The following is a 24577-nucleotide window of genomic DNA, read 5'->3' on the forward strand; positions in this document are numbered from 1 at the left end:
ATAACTTTTCTTTTTCATCAGAGACCAGCAGCACAAGTTATGGAAAAAGTATTAGTCAGTATTAGTTTAGAGTATTGATAATAGTTTAATCTTTCAAAAATTTAGAGTCCCTTATTTTAACTGATCTAAACTTATGGTATTAGGGTCAATCTTTTGTCTGTCACAAAGATTCCCTTACCACGATTAATCTTCCCTCAAATTAAACATGACCTTATTCCTAGGAGAGTTGGAGGGGAGGGGGGGGGGGCAGAGGGGTATATTAATTTTGATCCATACATTCTGGCGGCTTTAGGAGAATCCAGGTAAATATAAATTTATCCTTAAAGATGCAATAAAAAATCACATTATTCATTTTTTTTGTTTGCTCCCAACACAAAGTCACATTGAAAATAAGCTTACTAAGACACTCTTTGACCTCAAAACTACCTGGAATGTTCTACTAACTTAAAGAGTCTTAAAATATACATTCTTTTTTATCAATCCAAACTAAACATCACTTTACACATGTCTTTTCCCCTTTACTCTAAGACAATTTCTAAAAGACGGACGGTAGGAAAAGTTTAATTATGAATTAGATTTGTTATTAACAATAATAAATGTAATAAGTATATAATATACATGTATAACCCAGACAACTACCTAGCCCTTAGCCTGGGGACTTTTTTGTCTGATAGAAATTTTTTTTTTGTAGCGACAGAGCTGTGTTAATTTTTACAATGCTATTGTCTGATATTCAAAGAACTAATTGAAAGTCGGCACGGGGTCTACGGGGTAAGGACATACATTTATTTAACCCCTTAATTGATTGAGTTAGTAATAGTCAGTGAGGGATGATGAAACTTATAAGGATTTTACACATTTAAATATAAATACATTGCTACACTATTAATTGGGACATTAAAAGGATTTTTCTAGGATTACATAAAAAGTTTTCTACATTAAAAATCTATTTCTAAAAATTGAACTTAACATTAATGAACTTCTTTTCAACATTTTTCAAAGAAAATACTTTTTTATAAAAAAATTGTAGTATTCCAAAAATAAAAAAAAGGGGTTGGATGTTTGTTTGTCTAACCCTTAAATACTCATTTACCATTGGACCAATAAGGTTCACTTTTCAGGGCAGTTCCTTAATAGCCAGTTGGTTTCTATTTGTTAAGAAAGAATATTATCAAACATTTAGAAGAGAGGAGCCTTTATTTATATCTCCTTACTTGCACTTAACTTGTTGAGGCAGGATTCTTCTTTGATTTCAGGGGATCATCAAGAGAAGCCAGAGCATCATACGCTTGTTGTGAGATGTGATGCTCTAACACCCACAGATATTAGGTTAAGAAACATCCAACAGACAATCAACCCTTTCATTGTACGACCTTTGTCTGGAAGTCCTCACTGTGCATGGTAATGAGTTACACCTGTTTAAGGGCCAAAGCATTCCATCTACTACCTTACAAAACTTTTTTTTCTTCATATTTGTGGTAAATTGTCTGTAATACTCTTCATAATTTTTCAGTATGGATGAGAACCAGTTCTAATCCAGCGGATATTAATCGGTTTCAAAGCCACACTAGAAAACATATTCTTTTTCCTTTGTGTATTTATATTTATATGTTTGTGCAGATTTGCATAACTATCTATCTATGTTGTTTCTGTATCATATGTTTTATATTTCAACAACAATTTCCTATGTAAATTGACCATTTTCTCACAAAACAACAAAAAAAATTGCAAATTATGTTTATTCGTGGCTTTTTTACGGTTATAATATCCAACTAATATAAACCTGGTTTTCATTGCAAGCAAAATTCAAGCAAGCATTATCATATTATGCATTTATATCACTTTCTACCGTTATCGCCGTTTGTAACGGCAAATAGCGGTGTCATGTGCGGTAAAGTTGGTTTTAATCTTTCTAAATTTCAAAATATGAACTCGTTTGCTTTTAAGTGTGTCTTGATTTCTCTTATAGTTTCCGAGAAAGGTTAGGCTAAATTTAAAGACTTTGGGTATTTGCACACACACACCACTCGAAGGCTTGTTAGGTTAGAAAAAAACTTATTCAATCCCTGAAAAAATTTCAGCCTTCACACTTTAAAAACTAGGATTCGATCTAGCACCCCAACCAATAAGCAAATCTTAATGAAACTTTATAAAACTGTGCAGAATTTTAATATATATGTACTATCCCTGAAAGATTTAACTTCTATCTTGAATGAAAATCGAGAAAATCTTTTAAAAAACTTAAAAATCTAGAAATCGATCTAGCACCCCATTTAATATTTTAATGAAACTTGGTGAAACAAATTAATAATGGGAACTTATTTAAACCCTGAAAATTTCAGGCGTCTATCTTGAAAAAGAGCCGGGAAAATCACGTTTCCCCCAAAACGTTTAAAGAGTAGCTTCTAAAAAACATTGAGAAGCAAAACAAAACTAAAATTTCTGTAGAGGTGTGAGTTTTAAGATTTTAAAATAGAAGTAGAACTCTAAAATTTTGTATAGCAGTTACTCTGATATAGTACAATATAGTACATATCCACGTTATTCTATACCTATATGAGCGATTACTTTTTCTGTTTTTTACCTTATGAATTATTTTCGACAGATTTTTTATAAAACGGCTTGGTTTATTGCATCAAGATCCATGACAGATCTATATAGGAAATAAACGTCTATATATGAGCTCGAGTCTTCCAATATTAGAGTGTTTAATACTCATAGTGCTCCAAAAATCCATAATAAACTCTCATTGACCAAAACTATAAGACCCATTATTTTACTCTATAAAGAATAAATTCTTTTTTTTAAATTTCATGTTGCTATTTGAATTATATTAAAGTATTAAATTTCTATTCATAAAATAGAAAATTTAAATTTATAAAATAGTAAATCAAAGAAAACTTTGTTTTAAAATAATTTGATACTAGCGCTGCGTCTGTAATGTGTTCAAATATTAAACTAAAATTTAACATTTAACTAAATATTTTAACCCTTTGAGGACGATAATTTGAAACAAAAAAATTCTAGGATCCTAAAATATTTTAAAGGAAGAAAGACAAAATTATAAATACAGTTTTAAATAAAAATAATGAAATTTAAAAAAGATGGAAGGAAAGGGAAGTGAGAGAGAGGGACATATAATCTCTAAAAAACGATGAAAAAACGAAACTAAAGTCGTAGTATCTTTTTAAAAAATCTTTAAGTGTAGTAACTTTTTTGTAGTTTGGTTGATATTCAGTGGTTGGACAATGGAAGAAAAAGATTAATATTCAATCTAGCCAATAGCGAGATAATTTTAGAACGCCGCCTCTAGTACCCCATAAAAGCAACTGCCATACGGGATTGTTTCTTTTTTAGAAAACACTATGGAATGAGTTGTTATAAAGTCATAGAGTAAAACAAAATATTTTACACTTTTCATATAAAATCTTCTTCACAATAAACACTCTTATATCTTATTTTTTTATTTGTAACAGAAAAATGGCTATAATGATTATTGGAATACTGCATTCTAGCATCTATACGACTCAAAACAACCTCGCTCAAAATGTTTACATATCTTAAAACATAAGCTTTCTTAATAGAAAATTACTGAAATGTAGAATCATGAAAAGATTTATGGTAAAATGATCCTGAAAGACAAACAGATAATTTTGAGATTAAACTTTTAGGCTTTAAAAAGCAGCAGTGACCATGATAATTTAATATTGAACATAACGCCTCTTAGATATTTAGTGTATGGTGTATGTATTTAGAAATAGTATGTTCACTCTTGTAGAAATTTGCCAAGCTAAGGCACAAATATTAACAAGAAAAAATATTTTCATACATATTTTCATTGGGTTTCTGGATGCAGCTGTTTTTTTTATTTTCAAATAAGGTTTTCCGGTAGATTAGAACCGTACTGAAACATCATGTACAGCATTGTATAACTGGCAACTTTTTTTTTTTACAAATATTACTAACATTTTTTAAAAAATATTTATCGCATCGTAATATAGACAACTTTTCCCGGATGTTAAAATGAAAAATCATAAGATTAAAACCAGTTTCCTTGCCCTGAGAGGCTGAGGGCCTTAGCTAACAATTTTATGTTTTTTTTATTTTAATATTCATGAAAAATTGTCTGTTTTATGTTACACATGATTTTTCAGTATGGCTGAGAACCGGTTCTAATCCAGCGGATATTAATAGGTTTTGAAGCCATACTGGGAAAACATATCCCTATTCCTGTGAGCAGAACCAATTCTATTTGCAAATATTGTTTACCAGATTTTTTATCCACAGAGAGATGCAGATATTTTATTTTTATCAAATACTAGAGTTCAAATATTACAACTTATTACATCTTTTGTATGTTATTAGGTATGTCAAAGTTTATAACGAGCATATAAACACCGCCTTCTTACTTTTGAAATAATATTTTTTTAAAATAAAACCTAACCTACAACGAAGAAATAAAAAAACTCCCAACCTTCAATTTATTTTATCATTTTTCAATATGATAATTTTTAAAAGCGAAGCTTTTCTATAATTAGGGTAGGTCCGTCCGTCCATCCGTCACAGAGAGTTAGCTCTTTTCTTTAATTTAGAATTAGGTTAGAATTGTCCTATCGATTCCAAACTTTGCATGATGATTCCTGTAGTTGTTTAGAAAGCGTAGCAACTCTATAATCAATACCATAATGTCCGTACGTCCATTTTAAACATGTCGATTTTTAACTTTTTTGACAATAAATTTTTGTATGTTAAAATTATCCGATTCTTCTGATTTTTTGAAAATCGATTTCAACAAGGAACAATATTATACGCGAAGCATCTCTAGTCCAAAAAATGTAAGTATGTACTTAAACGGTATCATATATTTATGCAGTTTTGCAACAAATTTACTTACAATATTGTTTTTACTGATGCATTTATATTCTGCTAATTCAGTTCTGGCAATCTAAAGGTGTTAATGTTCGTTTGTCCTTCCATTTCAGAACTTCGCTTTTATGGATGTTGTCATCCTTGTTTTATCATACCTTACTTACATATAGAGTAACAAAACATAGGTACATGTGTTAAATCTAAGACTAAACTTTTTTGTTTCGCACTTTTAAAGAATTAATCCAATTAATGGTGATATTAAAGGGTTCAATAGGTACTGTGCAGCAAGAGGTTTACTTAAATTTAATTAGTTTTCAATATTTAATTTTTAACCCTAGCAGTTTCATAACTTTTCAACAGATAATTTTAATCGAAAGATTGTTTATCATCATAGGAATATATCTATATTACATTGTCTTATCCCTTAAAATTTCAGAATATCCAGCCAAAGTTGAAAGAAAAGAATTAAATAAAAATACCTTACATTTATTTTAAAACACCTTTCACTAAAATAATTTGAGACACCAGAAATTTTTAAGGGATAGAGGTTAGGCTTAACACCCACCTCCCCCCCCCCCCCTACATGAAATTATGAAAGGGTTAAGTAAAGATGATGTGTGTGTGCATATACTGTCTATTATTTAACTTTAATGTTTGAACAAGAGAATTATATATTCCACTCTGTGAAGATAATTCACTTAATATTATAAAAGTTTGTAAAATTATTCACTGTTAATATTCTTGTGCACATACACAATGGAGATATCAAATATTAGAAGATCAAACAGAAATTTCTTAAATACCCATTAGTGCCGAACCGGGCATTAAAACCCGGTTCCGAAAAATGGAAAAAAAAAACGGTTCCCGGCTTCATAATTGCATCATTCTCAGAATAAATCCCCCCTCTACTACCCTAGCTTTCGTTTCCTCCTTGAGCAGGCAGTTTAGCTTACTTCCGTTTGCTGGTATAGCTCAACAAAATTTGAAAATCATGAAAATTCAAAATACCCCTTCTAACTTTTTTGTTTTTATAGTAAAGTCGCAGATTTTTTTCGTGAAATCTAATGTTTATTGACAAGTACATCTATTTGTGAATTCATTTTATTCAAATTATTATTTTTTATATGGTTTTTTTATTGTTTTTTTACGCCCTATCATGACCCGGTTCGGCTTGGCCATAAATACCCGACAGTTTTAAAACCCGGCTCGGTTTTGGTTTTTATTACCCGGTGTCTCAACCATGACACTTTGGTTGAGTATGACTTCCGAATTAGCGGGAAGTTCTCGAGATCTGTTGGCGAACATACAAACCCCCAATACCAGGAACCATCAAGTTTCAACAGCAGGTTTGAATATAGATTTATTGATGAAATTATTTCAAAGTCCTGAAATTACAAAATCAATTAGTTCATAATTCCAGTTATTTATAACCACGTAATCTTAATTGCTTTTTAAAATCATTTTTCTCTACGGTTAAGAATCTTTGGAAACTTTGGCTTTAAAGGAAAATTATTTGGTTTAATAAATCATTGTTAAATGCAAAAATAAAGGCACATAAAAAATACTAAAACATATATTAATCATTATTAAGTTTCATGTTTAGCTGGCTAAAGCCTTTTTAAAACTACATATAATCGTCCTATACACCATTCTTCTTAATAAAATTAACAAATTCTACCTGAAGTTCTTATGGTTTCAAATCCCTGGTATACTAGGGTCGTTCACACACTATGAGACCAATGATAGGCCCAATTTTGTTCTCCGAAATCTTCACACACTCATATCTCATTCAAAAGTAACGAACGTGCGCATCAAAATATATAAACAACCCATGCCGCGTCACATTATGAAAGGAAAGTCAAAAAAGACGACATTTGCGCTTAATTCTAGTATAATGATAAGGAATTAATTTCGAACTTGATAAACACAAAGCTTCCTCGAAAAGAGGTTAAGACACACCCCCCGTTTGAAAGTCAAATTAACTTCCTTAACGAGATTCAAGGTTTTTTTTGCGCTGAGCACTAGCAACATTTCTCACTAAACTCAACTCACCATAATCACATGAGAATGGCCACATCCCGAAAACGTGACAATTTTGCTCCTAATTTAATGAAACCCCGTGAAATGCATACACAATATTATACTCCTCACTAGGACTCATAATACCTCACATTTTAGGATAGAAGGATGGGATTGGTTTGTACCATACAACATTCCATGCACCTGACACTCACAAGATCACATACACAAATCCTAAAATGGATAATCCTATTAATCATGATGTTGTAAATATAACAACTTATACTAACTAATAATCATTTCATAATCAATAGGTAATAAATCATTATTAATAAATCAATAAGTACCTACGAAATCAGGTTGAAATGTAAACAATAATGGTAAAATAAAACGAAATAAATCTTAGACAAGAAAATTAAGATTTATAGGTACTTAAAACTAAATTGTTAAGCATCAAAAAGAGTAGTAAGAAAAAATGTTTCAAAATCCTTGGGCAGAAAGTTTTTCAAACTTAATGAATAAGAACTGTACTATCTTAATCAACAATAAACTTTTCAATACTTAAATAATAGCAAAATAATAATATCTTCGTTAGAATTTTCATCGGAATTATGAAAAAAAAATACCAAATTTTCTTTGTAAAAAATATGAGACTTTAAATATGAATTTTCAATCATTCCTTGATCTGAATAAAAATGTTTTACTTGATTGAAATTCATATATAATTTTAAAAAAAATCTGCTAAAAAATACTTGATTTTTTTTCTTAGAATAAATATCGAATCACGCAACCTCGACACATTTATTCCTTTTTGGTAAACTTTTCAGGTAAGTTTTATAATGAATTGTACTTTTGAAAAGAAATTAAACTCAATAAAATTAAATTTGAGCATATGAAATAGAATAAAATTTAATCGCATTTCATTTGATTCTTATTTTAGGCATCAAAATAGGCATATGAAAAATGTGGCTTTTTTACTAAAAAAAATCTCAATTTCCATAAAATAAGAATCAATTATTAATCATAATTTTTAACAACTGCCTGACTGATACAGCATGTTCTTCCAGGGGAGATTTATCTGACAGCCTGAACAAGACTCTTGCAGTCTTTCTCCCATCCTCAATCCTCGTCACTCGGCCCATCCTCAAACATCTCATCAGCGGGTTGGTACTCGTAACCAGAACTATATCTCCGTCGGCTAGTGGCTCCGCCATCTCATCCTTCCACTTGGACATCCGTAATATCTTCGGTAGAATCTCCTGGCGGTAGGCAGTCCAAAACTGGGCAGACAAATCTTCTAACAACTTCAACCTGGAGGAAATTTGGTCCTCCGGTTTCATCGCCACATTGCACAACGGCTGGCGGTCAACATTTCCCAGCAGCTGGCCAGGGGTAATCAGCCGCCAATTCTCCACGTCGTTCGCAGCTTCTATCGTCAATGGTCTGCTATTCATTAATTTGCTAACCTCTGCCAACAGCACCAGGAGCTCATTAAAATTAACAGAACTATTCACCAACTTCTTGGACAGCAATCTCTTGGTTAATCCCACCATTTTCTCAGCTTGCCCAATAAAATGGTGGGCTCGGGCCGGGATCTGAGACCAAGAAAACTCTACCTGGCTGCCCAACTTCTGCTCTAAAACCTTGCGAGCACCGGATAATTGTGTGCCCATGTCGCTTACTATGACCTTCGGCAGACAATGAACAGCCTCCAACTTGCGCAGGGACAACAGGATACTGCTGGTATCATACTTTTCCAAGGCATCTAACCATAACGCCCCTGAGAACCTGCAGACCACCACGAACACCCACACCTTCTTCGTTGCTGTCTGACTCCTCGTTTTGGCGGCAGCTCTCCTCGTAACCAGCGGACCCATCAGGTCGACTTGCACAGCTTCAAAAGGCCTGCTCGGAACTAACTTGTCAGGTAACACATCCTTCATGGTAGTACGACATTCCTTGGCCCTCTCAACACTGCAGGGCCAACACTTCTTCACTTCCATGATGGACAACCTCCTTGCCTTCACAATCCAGCACCAACGGCGGCTCTCAGCTAAAGTTCCACGGACACCAGAGTGAAGCTCAACATGCGCTTCTCTCATAAAAACAGCAGCTAACCAATTACCAGGCTCCAAAATTATTAAACCTGGCATGTCTTCAAATATCATTTTACGGCCACCAGTAATGGCGTCAATGACGGGCTCTCCACGACCAACCATTTTAAGAATTCTCATCTCCCTGGTCACATAATTTCCTCCGGGACCAATGACAGGCCAGGTCAATGATACTTCATGCACTAATGGATTCAATGACGCATAATTGCCTTTAGCGTCATTTATCCACTCATCCTGTTGGCTACGTGACACAATGAAAAGTTCCACCGCCGCCATAAAATTGTACAATGACGGCTTGTACACAGAATCTGCGGCTGCTACATGACTACCAGCGGCTGTAGTCTTACCTTCTTGTCTGCTCTTTAGCTTCTTCAACCAGGTGTTCGCTACTTGCAGGACAGCTGCCATAATACGTTTGGCCTGTCCCAATGATCTCCTGTGCTTAAACCTAAAGACATCTTCAGCGGCTTCTCCGGCAACTTTCATTGAACATAACTTAACCATTTTGGTATTCAACTCCTCTGGTGGTAAATCCTGCTTGACTTGTTCAGCAGTTTTCACCGGCCACGCACTTTCATCCTGGCGCAACCATTCTGGGCCCAATCTGTACCTGGAACCTGGTCCCAAATCTGATACCTTGCAGGTGCTTCTGGTGCCCAAATCTGCAACATTGTGTGTCCCCGGGACCCACCTCCAGTCATCCTTGTTGGTTGCAGATTGAATTTCTCCAATGCGATGTTCAACATAGCACTGTTGGAAACTATTTGTGATAAAACACACGATGAATCAGTAAAGTACATCACTCTGATAACATCAAAGGGCAGGGCATCTCTGATGGACTTTGACAACCTTGTGGACATCTGGCAACCCATCAATTCAAGGCGTGGAATTGATTCACACTTGACCGGCGCAACTCTTGACTTGGTGGCTAGCAGAAACGTTTCAAATCCTTGTCTAGTTGGCCACCTCAAATATGCCATACATGCATAAGCCTCTGATGACCCATCCGAAAACATCATCAAGGATGGAAGGCCAGTTGGTTCCTCCGGGACCACACAACGGTCAAACTCCAATTTAGCGACCTCAGCTCTGTCCTCCAGTGACTTAACAAGTTCATCCCGTAGACTTTTTGGAATGAAATCTTGCCAGCCCAAATTCAGCAAACATGTTTTCCGCAGGACAAGTTTAATTCTCAACAGAATAGGGCTGCAAAGCCCGATCGGGTCGAAGGTCTGGGCGGCGAACCTGTGGACCATCTTCTTTGTCAGATTCTCGTCCAAGGCGTCCTGGAGGTTGTACAAATCAGCATCCTCTTTCACCTTCTTTCCCTTGACTTTACCATCTTGGTTTACTCTTGTGGCGATGGATAACACATCAGTGGCTGGCTTCCATATCAGCCCGAGAACCTTGGTTGGTTGGCAATCATCTCCAGAATAAATGACTTGTTTGAAGGAAAAACTACCTTTGCCGATAATTCTGTCGGCCTCTTTCATCATCTCCTTGGCTTCTGGCTTCGATCCTGCTCCCGAAATAACGTCATCTATGAAGCTGTGCTTCTCAAGCTTGACTGCAACTGGAATCTGAGGTAACTTGAAATCCTCATCAGGGTAGGTAGGTATCTGTGGCTCCTTCCATAATTCAGGTTTAGCAACAATTTCACTACCGTTTATCTGCCCCTCTCCATACATCTCCTTGACCTCTGCTTCACTCTTTCCGCCGAACAGGCGGGACGTCAACTTCAGGGCTGTAACTGCCAAGTTTCCCGCAGCCAACTCGCCAAAATTCACAACTTTAGTCAGGTAAATTTCAAGTGGACCGTCTGGCGTCGGGGAAAATAAAACTCTCTTCATCTGGCTGTCGAACTCTGTGGCCAGGATGGAGTTATAAAACTTGGAAATATCCGCGGTTAAACCAACCTTGTAACCGCGGAAAAGCAACAAATGATAAAAAATCTTCTGCATTGGCGGCGGTCCTCCCAGCATTATGTTATTAAAACTGGTACCCTTGAACGTCAGAGAACTATTTGCACACAATCTCATGGGTGTGGAACTTGAATCCTCCTTGAACGCAACCACTATTGATGAACAAGACTTAGGCCCTTCATACTGCAATTCTTCAGGCGTGGCTTTTTTAAACACGCCTCTGGATATGGCGTCGTTGAATACCTCCACATACATTCCATAGGTACCTTCCTTGACCATCTTGGCACGATCCTTTTCAGCAATTTTGCGGGCTAAACTCTCATTGTAGGGTAAAGTGTGAGGATCTTCAATATAAGCATATTGACCTGTCCACTTGTTGGACTGCAAGTCTAGTGTTAAACCTGCCTCAATTATCCTCTGCCTCTCACGCTGGTCCCAGGTAGTGCCGTCGGCCATAGCCTTGCACTCTTGACAGGCAGTACATCCTGGACAAAGTGCCTGCGGCTGTACGCCAAACGATTCAGACGTCAGAAAGTCTGGTAAGGTGCCTCCACTGACACTGACAGCCTTATATGCCGACTTTTGATCTCCAGCTCCACCGTCAGCACTCGTACAGATAAAACCACTACCAAAAATGGTTCGCCACAACATAGACTGGCCCACTTTCTGGTAGGTTGATGGAAACACGTCAGGATGTGTATTTCCAATGATGATATCTAAGCCTCCACTAATATATGTAAATCTTTCTGGCGGCATTTTAAATATCTCGGCGGCAGTTTCTGGGTGGACCGAGCGCATCTCGTTGGCCCCTCCGAGGGTAGGCATGACAGCTGCCTCAAACTCCCTCAAATTGCCGTCCCTATCCTTCAGATAAAACACAACATTGCGGCAGGAAGACTCACTGCCGTCAGCTACAGAAATAGTTGTATATCTGCCGGTAGATTTCAGCTTCAACTTGTTGGATAACTTCTCAGACACAAGTGGCAAATTTGCACCAGAGTCAAACATTACAGTGGCGTGGCAGGTGTCGCCGCCAGGTGCTACAACAGGAACTAACTGAAGTAAGAAGGTACAGGGGCTGGGTGCGGAACTTGACTTGTAGACTGTATTCACACCAGCACTAGCCTCATGGAGCAATCTAGAATGATATCTGTCGCAATTATTGGTGCCACAAACACCAAGCTTATCCGATTTATTACACTTGTCAGCAGCATGGCCATCACACAGGCAGAGTTCACATAACTTCTTCTGCTGGACAACTTTCTTTCGGTCAACCACATCCATCTTCTTAAACGTGAGGCAACGGAAAATCGGGTGTTTCTCCTTGCAGCTCTCCACCGGACATGCACTGTTCCACTTGGAAGCCTTGTCCTTTCCAGCCTTTCCATTCTTATTGTCGCTGCGGCCAGATACTTGCGCGGCGGCAGCTCTGTCACGATTTCTCTTGCCGGCGCTAGTGTCATAGGACATATCACCGGCCAACATGGCTCCCCTGGTCCTCTCCAGTAGTTCTACAATCTTCTGGATGTTTGGTTGGTTCATGCTACCTAGCTCCATCATAATTTTCTCTCTCAAATTTTCAGGGCACTTGTCTTTAAAAATATGAATAAGAGTTAGGTGGTTGTAATCCTTAGCTGCAGAACCAACGATGGCTTCTACTTCCTGCATCATGCTCTTGAAGGTAGCAATTGCGCTAACCACGTCCACAGGTTTATCCACAGGTTTCATCTTGTTCAGCTTAGTTAAAATCCTCATGAACCGGCGAGTGTTTGATAAAAACATCTGATCAAGAAACGACCATTGTTCATTATGATCTCTAATCGCTGACACTTGCTTGCGTAGTTCCGGGTTGGTTATCACCTTCTCCATACACAACATCAAACTTAACCTCTGGTCAGCAAATCCGTAACCAGAGCACAGATCCTTAAAGACCTGTTTAAAGTTTGGGTAATCCGTGTCAGTACCGTCGAAGGACGGCAGCAAACTGTTGTCCCAGCGCCCATACTGCGGGTTGGAACTCCGAATATCCACGGCAGACATACTTCTGGAGAGCATGGCAGGTGTCCCACTCTCATCCAGGTTAGATGAACGACGTTCCATCTCTCTAAGCCTTTGGTACATATCACGTACTTCTTGGCGCAACTCCACGGAAATTTTAAGCACTCCCATGTCCATCTTCACCTTCTCAATGACGTCGAGGTTCCTGGCAACAGTGCTTGACCTTGCGTCGTCTGAATCATTGTCAAGCCAGTACAGAATCTTTGTACACTGCTCCAACGACGCATAAACTTTATCTGCAACAGTTTTCTGCTCACTAGCTTCATCCAAATCACGCTTGAACTCGCGCAGCTCACTAGTCTCCACGGCAGGTTTTAGACTTTTTATTAGGTCAGATTGGTCCTTGACCTCACTAAAAATGTCACGAATTGATTTTACATTCACATTTTCACATGAACTAAAACTTTGGCAGGCTTTTAGATTGTCATAAAACACTTTTAACTGTTCGTCAAACACTTCTAGCCTTTCACTGCCAATAGCGATAGCTCGCTCAATTTTCTGCTTTTTGGTTAGTGGCATATTGATTCACTAGGTACTTATTTCACAGAAAAAATTGTCACAGTTATTGCATCAATAATTCACTGGATGCTATTGATCTCTTGATGAATGCTAACGCCTATTCATCAGATACTTTGAAATTGTCTCAACCATGACACTTTGGTTGAGTATGACTTCCGAATTAGCGGGAAGTTCTCGAGATCTGTTGGCGAACATACAAACCCCCAATACCAGGAACCATCAAGTTTCAACAGCAGGTTTGAATATAGATTTATTGATGAAATTATTTCAAAGTCCTGAAATTACAAAATCAATTAGTTCATAATTCCAGTTATTTATAACCACGTAATCTTAATTGCTTTTTAAAATCATTTTTCTCTACGGTTAAGAATCTTTGGAAACTTTGGCTTTAAAGGAAAATTATTTGGTTTAATAAATCATTGTTAAATGCAAAAATAAAGGCACATAAAAAATACTAAAACATATATTAATCATTATTAAGTTTCATGTTTAGCTGGCTAAAGCCTTTTTAAAACTACATATAATCGTCCTATACACCATTCTTCTTAATAAAATTAACAAATTCTACCTGAAGTTCTTATGGTTTCAAATCCCTGGTATACTAGGGTCGTTCACACACTATGAGACCAATGATAGGCCCAATTTTGTTCTCCGAAATCTTCACACACTCATATCTCATTCAAAAGTAACGAACGTGCGCATCAAAATATATAAACAACCCATGCCGCGTCACATTATGAAAGGAAAGTCAAAAAAGACGACATTTGCGCTTAATTCTAGGATAATGATAAGGAATTAATTTCGAACTTGATAAACACAAAGCTTCCTCGAAAAGAGGTTAAGACACCCGGTTTTTACTTTTCAACCAATAAAAATAACAGTTTACGTCATTAGTAAGGGTTTGAGCCACCCTAATAACCCTAGTAATCTCTATAGGTGTCACCCAATAGTTTTATGCTCGTTTTCTGATATGTAACACCCAAATTTTATATGTTCTTTTTTTGTAGTGTGTGTCTTTTAAAACTTCGAGCAACGGGTTCTTTTACCCGAAAACGGCAGCACCTATAGCCGAAACACTAAATTTGAAATAAATCGCTTCGTATATTACTTGTAGCTCTATAGATTACATGAGGTTGTGTAGTTTTCAATTACGGATCGTATCAAAGTTCTAAAAAGTGTTCATCTCACTTTGGGCGTTTAAAAATTACATTTTTCAGCTTTTGGTCGAAAAAACCAGGTTTTTACAACAAAACCGGGTTTTAATGCCCAGGGAAACCGCCCAAAACGGGTCATAATGCCTGGTTGGTATTTATGGCCAGGCCGAACCTGTTTTTTTTGCAACTTTCCTGTGCACGCCACTAGAGCAAAATAAAAAAATTAGAATTCCGTTTTTACCATTATAAAGCTTCCCTGAGATTTTCAGCTCAATCGGCCCATAAAAGTGGCACTCGGCACTAATGGGTTAAACATCCAGCTATAAACTACACGGTTGATCATATTATTAACATTTTTTTCCTTCATTTCGCCTTTATAGTTATATAATTTTTTTTCTTCAGCTTATACCAACAATGAAATTAAATTCAGGAAAAAAATCACAAAACCTATATGTGTTTTTCAGCTGTCGTTGGGGGGCAACACATCCTAAAATTGACGACCTCTCCATATGCCCCCCAAATATTATTTTATATTTAGTTCACTTGTTGGTTACACCTTATACCTGTTTTTTTACTTATCTATTAATTTGATTTATGTCATTTAGACTGAAGAGGGTGCCATTTTCAACAAGATATATTTCAATAAATAACTAAGAAGTATCAGAGATTTTTTTACTCATTGAATTTATCACAAACTAAAAAAGCAAGGATGACAACACAAAGACTTTTCTAGTGCCTTTACAAAATGACATTATACTGGCATTAAAATGTATACTGCCCTGCCATTGGTAATTTAGTCAGTGTAATGGCCTATCATTGGTCATTTGTATTTGAAAAATCTTTCTGATAACATGTTGCTTTTAACCCCATATCATTCCTTCCTACTGGATGAACAAACTAATCAATGAATGAGGTCCATATTAGCAAGCTTACTTAACAACAAATCTTTCCCTGATCCATGTATATCCCACATACATTGATTTTACTTTTTCCATCAATTCAAAAAAAATTACTCAAAATAATTTTTAGAAAGTTAACTTAATACTCAGACATTTGACTATGCATAACTAACTTTTGTTTTGTCATATACTTCACATACAAGGGAAGAAATTTTTACATGAATTAATTTACCCAAGAAAAGCTATACAATTCATAGCTGACTCATAATGCGAACAAAATGATAAGATTATGTCCTAAGTACTAACCAATGAAGTGTCTTAAATGTATCTTAGTATGCTTATATTGGCTGATTTAGACAGTATGTCTCTAGGTTATCTGTATTGATTTAAGAAATCCAAAAATTATAAATCTAAATTTTCTGATGAATATCTAATTATGTGTCTCTATTATTTGAATTATGTGCATATACTATCTCGTTGATGCTGTTGAATTATAACAAACTTGTATTCCACATACTTACACTGTAATGGTACCATTATCTATCTATCCACCTGGCCCTAGTCTAACATTTATGGCATAATTTGCATACATATAACAATTCTTTTGTCTAACTAACACTCCTTCTTCTCATGATAAAATGTACATAATATTAATCGATATAGTATTACTTGGATGTTGCAACAGATTTTCATGTTCTCTTATAAAGTGATCCTTGCATATGGCTAAAATAATGATCCCTCCATCCTCTTGACTTTACCCCATTTACTCACCTCCTGCTGGATGAATGAACTGACCAATAAATAAGGTCCATATTAGCAAGTTCAATCAACGAAAAATTTTACCCTGTCAGTATATCCACATATATCATATATCCATTATAATAGTACATTATAATGTAATCTAAGAAAGAAAATAAAGTTTTAAAGGTTTCAGAATCTGTGACATATAAAAGTTTTTTTTTTTTAATTTCAACCATATTTTAAAATTCAACAATTATGATAATTTAATGTTGCTATCATATGGTTCTCCACTACATAAATTGTCTCATAGGACGTCGAAAGGTTTATAACTATTTCGTGGGAGGGTATCACCATCCACCCATAGAAACATATTTCAAAGTGCCGCCACTGTTTGACTTACTGGACTTCCCTTCCTACAAGGGTGTCGAAATTTTTCCTTTTTTTACTACAATTTAGAATAGGAAGTTTGTCTTTACTCTTCCACATCCCCACCTCAGGGGCCATCACAAGAGACTGTTTATCCAATATTATAAAGGTATTTAGTAGAGTAGCTGTGCTACAAAATAATCATGTTTAATCAGAATCTTTGTCAATTTATTAAGTTGGGTAGTCGAGACAAGACATATCTGCAACATATGCTGCAGGCTGAGCATAAAAACTATGATTTAATGTTCCTAATATTTGTACAATAATAAAAACTGGGCTTTAATTTATGTCTGACTTTCTATATAGTAACATTCTTTCTTTAGTCTCTTGTAAACCCAGGTAACTGCAGAGATAAGACTATGGAATATGTACTAACATCTCAAATGGTAATAAACAAAATTTCTGTAGATTAAAATTATTGATTGAAAGGTTTGGACACTTTTTTTTGAAACAACCAATCCAGATTTAGCCAAAAAGCTCAAAGATTTTAAGCCAACGCATAAGAGAATCTGTTTATTTATAAGGGGCGTCGTAACTCAGTGGTAACGCACTGAGTTACGGTGATGAGAGTTCGAGTTCTAGTCCCCATGTGGCAACTCAAATTTCTCAGTTGAATACATTCACGCAACTTCCCCTGGTTGTGTAAGAAGGGGATTATTGAGTAAGTTTGGATACTTAATAGTCACTACATAATATCAGTACTACCCTTATCCCAAGCTCCACTGCGGAGACTTAATTTGGAACCCCTGCCATACTCGGCGAGGGTGAGGTAATAATGAGTAGCTCTCATGAGATAGCGGGTCAAGTCATAATGTGCTTGAACGTGGAGCTTGATAGCCCCAGTGGCTATATATAAAAGTGTCTCGGCCTACTCCATGACTACTTAGGTCCAAACCCTAAGAGACTATGGCTAATCAATCAATCAAGAATCTGTTTATAAAAATTTGGGTACTAGTGCGAGTTATAGTAGATTATCCCCTACCTCCCCTCTGAAAACCTGTGTTTAAATGAACTTGTGGGGTGCCAAAGAAATAAATTTGAGCAAAAGCAAATCGTTTGGAAGAAATTGAAAAAATTGAGAATTATACAAAAAATTTCTTGCAACACATTCGAGTAAAACACTAGAGGGGAAAGGAGTTTAATAACTGTATGTCTCAATCCCAAGGACGTTGTGCCGACTCTCAATTAGGTCTATGGAAATTAGTGTTGAGAATATTAACACAGCAAAGTAGCAGAAAGCAATTTGAAGCTATTGCTTATAAAAATAAGTACATTTAAATATTTATACTGAAGTATCCCGAATAACGTCATATTAAAAAAAATGGATTATATAAATATGACATCATTTGTGATACTTCGGCCTAAAGTTTTTAAATTCATCCCCTTTTTACAGGCACTATATAAGAAGCTTCAACTTTGTATATGGGATTTTTTTCTGGTGAGTTAGACCTGTCAAACCAAACAAAATTTCCTGGCAAACAAACACACATCCAGCTACTTTAGTAAATAAGAAACTTTTTTTCTATGTCTATAAAAAAGAAGAATAGAAGAACAAATCTAAAGCAATAAGAAGAAATTGGTTTTAGTAAATATTTCTTTTCTTCTAGGCTTTGTAACAATATGGATAATAGAGTCAGGAAGTGGGAGGACATTGGGCCGTTTATTAGAATAGTCCCCAAAGTCCTATAATAACAATTTCTTATTTGTTGGCTTAATAATTTTGGTGACTTTTTATTGAATTTTGATTTGTTGGTTCATTAAGTTGAGTGTCCAAACGTTTGAATCCTTTATTTAAATAAGGGGAAATTAAGTATATCAACAGTGGTGTACATCAATTTATCGGCTATTGTCTTATCCCTTTAGATCCCTGAATGATAATAGAGTAGTAACAACTTTCTTTACCAATAGTTTACAACCAGAAGCGTGCATAAGGGGGGTGGTTTTAACCCCTCGCTAAATGAAGGGGTTGGTGGATAGTGATACTCCCCCTTAGGAGTCCAACACACTACACCCTCCATAAAGGGGGTCTTTACTCTACATCCCCCTGATACGACCCCCTCCGAGAATAGGCATTACTTACATTAACGAACTTTTAGAAAACAAGGATGACAACATCCATAAAAGCGAAGCACTGAAACGGTAGGACAAACGGACACAATCGTGTAGTTTGTATAGTGTCAGAACTGAATAATCAGAATATAAATGTATAAATGTCGCAGCAAAATTGTAAGTTAAATTGTTGAAAAACTGCTTGATACAGAATAATGTTTATGGACATACTTACATTTTTAGGACTTGATTATAGAGTTGCTTCGCTTATAATATTGTACTTTGTTGTCCTAGGAAACAGTATACCAAAAATCAGATCAATCGGATTATTACATCACATAAAAATTTGTTGTTAAAAAAGTAAAATATTAACATGTTTAAAATGGACGTACGGACATTTTGGTAATGATTATAGAGTTGCTACGCTTTCTAAATCGTAGCTAACTACTACAAGAATCACCATGCAAAGTTTGAAATCAATAGGACAATTCTAACATGCCTAAATTAGCGAAAAAAGCTATCCGTGACGGACGGACGTACGGACGGACCGACCCTAATTCTAGAAAAGCTTCGCTTTTAAAATATATTTGTTTGATTATGCTGGAGAAGTCATATAGGGCTAGTCTAGCGTGTTTGACGGACGTTCTTTGTGTTCAAATTTTAGAGAAGCTTCGTTTCAAATTCAACAACAACAGATAATTGTACTCACAAGTATATTGGTCTAAGGTTTTAACAATATTTAATATTTCTATCTACAGATTAGGATAGGTCAATTACAATAAAGAAATAGATGCCTTTCCTTTGCATTTACTTTGGGGGAAGGATTCAATATATTCAAATTTAGATTGCTTACAATAAATTTATGATTCAAAGGAAGCGTCTCTTCGCTACACTAGAAATATATTTATTTTACAAAAAGGTTCCAACAAAAATATTTTTAATATTTATTTCATACTCTATGCAATGCATTTGATTAAAATTTCAGACCAACAGTCCCTAGTAGTTTTTACCCCTTTTCGGTCAGATTAGAAATCCACAGTCACTAGATTTCAGATTTAAATCTGTCTCAATATGACTCTTTGTTACCAAAGTTCAGATATGACAAAATTTGACCAAAGTTCAGATTTCAATCTGAAATTTAGTGACATTATGTCAGGTTATTTTCTCATTTTTGGCAATGCAAACAAATCTGACACAATATCACCAAAAGTCATATATGACATTTAGTGACATAGAGTCAGAGTTGGGGAAATTACCTAATCTGACACATTATTGCCAAAAGTCATATATGACATTTAGTGAAATAGAGTCAGAGTTGGGAAAATTACCTAATCTGACACAATATCACTAAAAGTCATATATGACATTTAGTGACATAGAGTCAGAGTTGGGGAAATTACCTAATCTGACACAATAACACTAAAAGTCATATATGACATTTAGTGACATAGAGTCAGAGTTGGGGAAATTACCTAATCTGACACATTATTGCCAAAAGTCATATATGACATTTAGTGAAATAGAGTCAGAGTTGGGGAAATTACCTAATCTGACACAATATCACTAAAAGTCATATATGACATTTAGTGACATAGAGTCAGAGTTGGGGAAATTACCTAATCTGACACAATGTTACTAAAAGTCATATATGACATTTAGTGACATAGAGTCAGAGTTGAGGAAATTACCTAATCTGACACATTATTGCCAAAAGTCATATATGACATTTAGTGAAATAGAGTCAGAGTTGAAAAAATAACCTAATCTGACACAATATCACTAAAAGTCATATATGACATTTAGTGACATAGAGTCAGAGTTGGGGAAATTACCTAATCTGACACAATATCACTAAAAGTCATATATGACATTTAGTGACATAGAGTCAGAGTTGGGGAAATTACCTAATCTGACACATTATTGCCAAAAGTCATATATGACATTTAGTGAAATAGAGTCAGAGTTGAGAAAACTACCTAATCTGACACAATATCACTAAAAGTCATATATGACATTTAGTGACATAGAGTCAGAGTTGGGGAAATTACCTAATCTGACACAATGTTACTAAAAGTCATATATGACATTTAGTGACATAGAGTCAGAGTTGGGGAAATTACCTAATCTGACACATTATTGCCAAAAGTCATATATGACATTTAGTGAAATAGAGTCAGAGTTGGGAAAATTACCTAATCTGACACAATATCACTAAAAGTCATATATGACATTTAGTGACATAGAGTCAGAGTTGGGGAAATTACCTAATCTGACACAATAACACTAAAAGTCATATATGACATTTAGTGACATAGAGTCAGAGTTGGGGAAATTACCTAATCTGACACATTATTGCCAAAAGTCATATATGACATTTAGTGAAATAGAGTCAGAGTTGGGGAAATTACCTAATCTGACACAATATCACTAAAAGTCATATATGACATTTAGTGACATAGAGTCAGAGTTGGGGAAATTACCTAATCTGACACAATGTTACTAAAAGTCATATATGACATTTAGTGACATAGAGTCAGAGTTGAGGAAATTACCTAATCTGACACATTATTGCCAAAAGTCATATATGACATTTAGTGAAATAGAGTCAGAGTTGAAAAAATAACCTAATCTGACACAATATCACTAAAAGTCATATATGACATTTAGTGACATAGAGTCAGAGTTGGGGAAATTACCTAATCTGACACAATATCACTAAAAGTCATATATGACATTTAGTGACATAGAGTCAGAGTTGGGGAAATTACCTAATCTGACACATTATTGCCAAAAGTCATATATGACATTTAGTGAAATAGAGTCAGAGTTGAGAAAACTACCTAATCTGACACAATATCACTAAAAGTCATATATGACATTTAGTGACATAGAGTCAGAGTTGGGGAAATTACCTAATCTGACACAATGTTACTAAAAGTCATATATGACATTTAGTGAAATAGAGTCAGAGTTGGGGAAATTACCTAATCTGACACAATATCACTAAAAGTCATATATGACATTTAGTGACATAGAATCAGAGTTGGGGAAATTACCTAATCTGACACAATGTTACTAAAAGTCATATATGACATTTAGTGACATAGAGTCAGAGTTGAGGAAATTACCTAATCTGACAAATTATTGCCAAAAGTCATATCTGACATTTAGTGAAATAGAGTCAGAGTTGAAAAAATAACCTAATCTGACACAATATTACTAAAAGTCATATATGACATTTAGTGACATAGAGCCAGAGTTGGAGCAATCACCATATCTGACACATTGTTACCAAAAGTCATATATGACATTTAGTGAAATAGAGTCAGAGTTGGGGAAATTACCTAATTTGCTTGGGGGGGGGGGGGGAGTTAATTACTCCCCCTCCAATATGTTGGGAGGGGTAAATAATGATTACCTAATCTGACACATTGTTGCCAAAAGTCAGATATGACATTTAGTGACATAGAGTCAGAGTTAAGAAAATTACCTAATCTGACACAATTTCACCAAAAGTCATATATGATATTTAGTGACATAGAGTCAGAGTTAAGAAAATTACCTAATCTGACACAATATCACCAAAAGTCATATATGACATTTAGTGACATAGAGTCATAGTTACGAAAATTACCTAATATGACACATTGTTGCCAAAAGTCATATATGACATTTAGTGACATAGAGTCAGAGTTGGGGAAATTACCTAATCTGACACATTATTACAAAAAGTCATATATGATATTTAGTGACATAGAGTCAGAGTTGGGGAAATTACATAATCTGACACATTGTTGCCAAAAGTCAGATATGACATTTAGTGACATAGAGTCAGAGTTGAGAAAATTACCTAATCTGACACAATATCATCAAAAGTCATATATGATATTTAGTGACATAGAGTCAGAGTTGGGGAAATTACCTAATCTGACACATTGTTACCAAAAGTCATATATGACATTTAGTGACATAGAGTCAGAGTTGGGGAAATTACTTAATCTGACACATTGTTGCCAAAAGTCATATATGATATTTAGTGACATAGAGTCAGAGTTGAGGAAACTACCTAATCTGACACATTATTACCAAAAGTCATATATGACATTTAGTGACATAGAGTCAGAGTTGGGGAAATTACCTAATCTGACACATTATTACAAAAAGTCATATATGATATTTAGTGACATAGAGTCAGAGTTGGGGAAATTACATAATCTGACACATTGTTGCCAAAAGTCAGATATGACATTTAGTGACATAGAGTCAGAGTTGAGAAAATTACCTAATCTGACACAATATCATCAAAAGTCATATATGACATTTAGTGACATAAGAGTCAGAGTTGGGGAAATTACCTAATATGACACATTGTTGCCAAAAGTCATATATGACATTTAGTGACATAGAGTCAGAGTTGAGAAAATTACCTAATCTGACACATTGTTACAAAAAGTCATATATGATATTTAGTGACATAGAGTCAGAGTTGAGGAAACTTCCTAATCTGACACATTGGTAACAAAAATCATATATGAAATTTAGTAACATAGAGTCAGTGTGAGAAAATTACCTAATCTGACATATTGTTACCAAAAGTCAGATATAACATTTAGCGACATAGTCAAAGTTGGGGAAAATACCTTATCTGACACATTGTTGCTAGAATTCATATATCACATGTATTGACATAGAGTCAGAGTTGAAAAATTACTTAAAGGAAGCCTGCAAGAAATACCACGCTTTAACTATTGAAAGACTGTTACAAGTAGATCCAATACCCCAAATTTGAAGTCTTCAGCTTTAATAACAAAAAAGTTGTTTGCACTTTAAAATGACAATTTATGTACAAAGAAAATTTTGAAAGATTTTCAACACTCATGTTAAAAACTTTGAAATTAAACTACGTAGCCTAGAGACATAATTATAAGCTTTTTTTGTCATAAATTTAGGTTGCCAGTAACTAATTATATTTATTTTTAAAAATACCTATTTTTATAGTCAAAATCATTAAACAAAATAAGTTTAACTTACGTTGTACCTAGAGTACTGTAGTATTTCCAGCCAATCAGAAGGCTGAATCAGCTCAACGAACAATCACAGCTGAGCTTAATTTAGTTTCAATTGTTTCTGCTATAATTTTATGCTTACAAACGCATATTAAACCAAATTTTTGAGATTTTGACTATAAAAGTGGTGTTTTTATCATAGAAAAGAAATCAGTTACCAGCAATCTAAGTTTCTGACAAACATAAGGTCATAATTTTGTCTCTAGGCGATGTAATTTAATATTGTAATTTCTTTTGTAAGCAATGAAAATTTTTCAAAATTGTCATTGTAGATAAAATGTAATTTTAAAATGATTAGAACATTTTATTTATTGAAGCTGAAGGCATCAAATTTGGGGTTTTGATTTTAATGCAATTTAAATCGAATTTTTTTCATAGATTTTGACATGAAATATGGTGTTTTTATTGTAAATATGTAATCAGTTACCGGTAATCTAAGTTTCTGACAAAGATAAGGTTATAATTTTGTGTCTGGCAACGTAATTTAATATTGTTTTTTCTTTTAAGAGCATTGGAAATCTTTCAAAAATTTCATTGTACATAAAATGCTATTTTGAAATACCTAGAACTTTTTTGTTATTGAAGCTAAAGGCTTTAAAATTGGAGTATTGGGTCTACTTGTGGCAGTCTTTCAGAAGTTAAAGCGTGGTATTTCTTGCAGGCGTCCTTTAAGCATGGTATTTCTTGCAGTCTTCCTTTATTAATTTGAAAAATATTACTTCTTTGAATAGACATTGTTTA

The sequence above is a fragment of the Acartia tonsa genome, chromosome 5 (assembly GCF_053477335.1).
Source record: "Acartia tonsa isolate MP-2025a chromosome 5, ASM5347733v1, whole genome shotgun sequence".
Lineage (NCBI taxonomy): Eukaryota > Metazoa > Arthropoda > Copepoda > Calanoida > Acartiidae > Acartia > Acartia tonsa.